The sequence below is a fragment of the Myotis brandtii genome, unplaced genomic scaffold (assembly GCF_000412655.1).
Source record: "Myotis brandtii unplaced genomic scaffold, ASM41265v1 scaffold77, whole genome shotgun sequence".
NCBI classification, from domain to species: Eukaryota; Metazoa; Chordata; class Mammalia; order Chiroptera; family Vespertilionidae; genus Myotis; species Myotis brandtii.
In genome coordinates, this window is record NW_005371082.1 from 3,701,064 (window position 1) to 3,705,472 (window position 4,409).

General features: G+C 38.6%; 1 protein-coding gene across 5 annotated transcripts in view; it reads left to right on the top strand.

The window, feature by feature from the left end:
- Nucleotides 1–4,409, top strand: part of NBEA (neurobeachin) — a 776,030-nt gene that overhangs the window by 689,048 nt on the left and 82,573 nt on the right. The window lies entirely within an intron of this gene.

Consider the following 4,409-nt stretch of genomic DNA (forward strand, 5'->3'; position numbering starts at 1 on the left):
TTGTTCCACATGAATTAAAGGGCCCAAATCATGCCAGGAAAACATGCCCCAAACCATAACACTGCCCCCACCAGCTTGAAGGGTTGTACTCATGCATGTGGGGTGCATGCTTTCATGCTGTTTCCGCCAAATTCTCACTCTGCCATCTGCATGATGCAACTGGAAACGTGATTCATCGGACTACATGACTTTTTTCCAATGCTCAACTGTCCAATCCTTGTGTTCCTGTGCGAATTGGAGACATTTTATCTTGGTAACTGCAGACAGCAAAGGTGTTCAAGCAGGCCTTCGGCTTCCATATCCCATACGATGAAGTGTACGGCTAATTTGCCTACACATGTCAGGTGGTCATAATTATCTGGCCACTCAGTGTTTCTTTGTCATTTAGTGTTTTGGGTTTCTTTGTATAAATGCCCAGAAATGGAGTTGCTGGGTCCTTCTTTGTCTCTTATTATAGCCTTTGTTTAAAATGTGTTTTGTCTGGTATACGTTTTGCTAAACCCCAGCTTTTTTTTCTTGTTTCCATTTTCATGAAATATCTTTTTCCATTCCTTTACCTGCAGTCTCTTATAGGTCTTTTGATCTGAAGTGAATCTCTTGTAGGCAGCATATGTAATGGTCTTGCTTTGTTAGTCATTAAGCTACTATATGTCTTTTGATTAGAGCATTTAAAGTAATTGTTGATAGATATGTAATCCATTTGCATTTAAAGTAATTATTGATAGATATATATTTATTTCCATTTTATTATTCATAATTTTGATCCCTTCTTCTTCTTCTTCTTCTTCTTCTTCTTCTTCTTCTTCTTCTTCTTCTTCTTCTTCTTCTTCTTCTTCTTCTTCTTCTTCTTCTTCTTCTTCTTCTTCTTCTTCTTCTTCTTCTTCTTCTTCTTCTTCTTCTTCTTCTTCTTCTTCTTCTTCTTCTTCTTCTTCTTCTTCTTCTTCTTCTTCTTCTTCTTCTTCTTCTTCTTCTTCTTCTTCTTCTTCTTCTTCTTCTTCTTCTTCTTCTTCTTTTTCTCTCAAGAAGACCCTTTAACATTTCTTTAATAGTGGTTTGGTGGTGATGAACTCTTTGTGTTTTTTTTCTTGTGTGGGAAGCTCTTTATCTGCCCTTCAATAGCTTTGCTGGGTATAGTAATTTAGGTTGTAGGTCCTTGCTTTTTATCACTTTGAATATTTCATGCCAATCCCTTCTGAACTGCAAAGTTTTTTATGAGAAATTAACTGACAGTCTTATGAAAGCTCCCTTGTTGATAACTAACTGCCTTTCTCTTGTTGCTTTTAAAATTCTCTTTGTCTGTAACCTTTGGCATTTTAATTGTGGTATGTCCTGGTGTGGGCCCCCTTTGGTTCATCTTATTTGGAACTATCTGTGCTTCCTGGTCTTGTGTGTCTACTTCCTTCACCAAGTTAGGGAAGTTTTCTGTCATTATTTTTTCAAATAAGTTTTCACTTACTTGCTCTCTCTCTTTTTATTCCAGCACCCCCATGATGCAAATGTTGGTATGCTTGATGTTTTCCCAGAGGCTCCTTAAAGTCTCCTCATTTTTTAAAGTTCTTTTTTTCTTTTTGCTGTTCTGACTGTTTTCTGCTTCCTTATCTGCCAGATTGCTGATTTGATTCTCTGTTTAATCTACTCTGCTATTGATTGATTCTTTGTAATATATGCTTCATTTCAGTTATCATTTTCTTCATATCTGGTTTTTATGTTTTCTATCTCCAAATTATGGTTTCTATCTCTTTGTTGAAGTTATCACTAAGTTCATCTACTCTTCCCCTAAGTTCATTGAACATTTTTATAAGCAGTGTTTAGACCTCTGCATCTGGTAGATTGTTTTCACTTTGTTTAGTTTTAGGGGGAGAGTTGTGTTCTGTTCTTTCATTTGTGACATGTTTCTTTGTCTCTTCATTTTGGTTGACTTTCTGTGTTTATTTCTATGTATTAGATAGAGTTGCTATATCTCCCATTCTTGGTAGAGTGGTCTTATGTAGTAGGTGTCCTGTAGGGCCCAGTGGCACAGCCTCCCTGGGACCTACAGGTACACCCAGTGTGGGCTGTATACACCCTGCTGTTGTAGTTGAGCCTCCGTTGTTATTGGCACAGCAATGGGAGGGATTTACCCCCAGGTACATTGGCTGCAGGGACTGGCATGGACTACTGATATGGATCTACAGTGTAGAGGCCCACCCGATGGAGCAAGACTCCCTTCAGCACAGCTCTGGTGTTCACTGAGTCCACCCCTTGAGTGTGTCACTCATGGAGGTAGTTGTGTGGTGCTTCAGTGTGGTCTGAAGCTGTCTCCCAGGTGCACTGGATCTGGGGCTTCCCAGGAGGTACAGGCCAAGGTCAGCTTCTGCCTATACCCTGCCCAGGGCCACCTGGCATGAGCTATAGAGTGATCTGAAGATGGCTGCTACTTCTCCTGGACTTTGAGGTGCCTGGGAGAAGCCAAGCTGCAACCCAAGGAGGGTTTCCACTTAGCAAGAGGTATGGGGTATACAGAGGCCAGATGCTGCTTGTTTGAGAAATTTTTAAAAAGTTTGAAGCATGCATCAAGACAGGTCATTTGTATGGAAAAACCTCTGGAAATGGCTTGTGTGGGCCAGCTAGTTGTGTGCAATGGGATCTCAGGGAATCACTAGAGCAGGGTAAACACTATTAGATAGGTTGACAGACACTCAGATATGGGACCTGCCTGCAGGCTTTTTCAGGGAGGGCTCAGCAAATGAACAATAGTTTCTGTGAGCACTTCTGTCTGGAAGAAAGCTGCCCCTCCAGCTCTTACCCTGATGCCTGACAATTAAATTCCTCACCATATGTCCCTGGAGCCTTTCAAGATGCTGACCTAGCACTAGAGCTCAGAGAGAATGAGTTTGAGTAAGTCTGTGCTTCGGCCTTTAAAAAAAAACCTCCTTGGACTGCAGTAGCCTTTTTTCTCACTCAGCCACAATCCCACTGGTTTTCCATAGCCAGCTGTTATGGAGACTTCTCTTCCTGGCACTAGAATACTGGGCTGGGGGTTTGGGTGTGGTGCTGGGACCCCTCGCTCCTCAGGGGGAATTGCCACAGCTGAGATAACCTTCCTGATTTTTAACTGCCACACTTGGGTGTGGACTGGCTTGTTCTACATCTCTGCCCTTCCTACCAATCTCTATGGGGCTTGTTCTTTATATCCTAGCTATAGGACTTCTGTTCAGCTAGATTTCAGGTAAATCTTAATGATGGTTGTTCTGTAGTTTAGTTGTAATTTTGATGTGGTTGTGGGAGGAGGTGAGTACTCAGTTTAGCTACTCTATCATCTTGACTGAAAGCTTTTGTGTATGATTTTTGGGGGGAGAGCGGGGGGCTTAAGAATCCAATTTATTTGAAGACCTCAGTGTCTTGTAGTCTTTAAAAATTTGATATTTATCACTAGACAAGACTAAGTAAGGTTTGATTATATCACACAAATAAATGTCCTTATGCTTTTCACAATATATTTTAAAGTTAATTTAATTCTCATCTTGGTATTGGAAAAGATCAGTATTTTTTTCATGGTATAGATGGTATACATAACAACTTCAGTGGGGTTTTTTTGTTTTCATTTTCTCCAATTGCTATAAAAAAAGCACAACAAATAAAAACTTTTAGGGTCACAAAATCAGTTCATTTCGATATCAGATTTATTCTGAAGTGACAAAAACCACATGTTAGACTTTGTACATCAACCACATTTGCCTTGATCCCACTTGTTAATATCTTTCTTATATGCAGGTAACACAAGTTTTCTTTGCATCTAATTTATTAAGAACTTACTATTCAGGTGTCATGCATTAAACATGTAAAACTTATTATGCTGATCTCTTACTCCCCCCTCCCCCCCCGCCGCCAACCCAAGGACTTGTATGCATGCATATAAGCATAACCAATGGACACAAGACACTGGGGGATAGGGGAAGCCAGGGGAAGGTCAAGGGGGGGGGGGAAGAGACATATGTAATACTCTTTGTAATACTTTAAGCAATAAAACAAAAATATTAAAAAACTATTAAAAAAACTTATTATGCTGCATATTATCTTTATACCCACTGTGTTTATTAGTGTGTATAAAAATAACTTATTTTGCAAAATTAAAAAATAAAACTGAATCTCTTTATAGAAATTATGCATTGTAATTGCCACTATAGTCAGAAAAATAGTAGGAGACATGATTTTTAACCAATACTGGAAAAACTTTTTTAATTTAAATATTTCATTAATAATATTCAGCAAAGTTTACTAAACAGCATAGACTTGTAAATATAGCCTTATATATTTCTTTACTAATGCTATTGTGAAATATTATTGATTTTATAATAATAAAATTTTAACTAATTTGTGGCAAGAAAAGATTGAAAATCTTATAAAGATAACTTATCAAGCAAATTCAA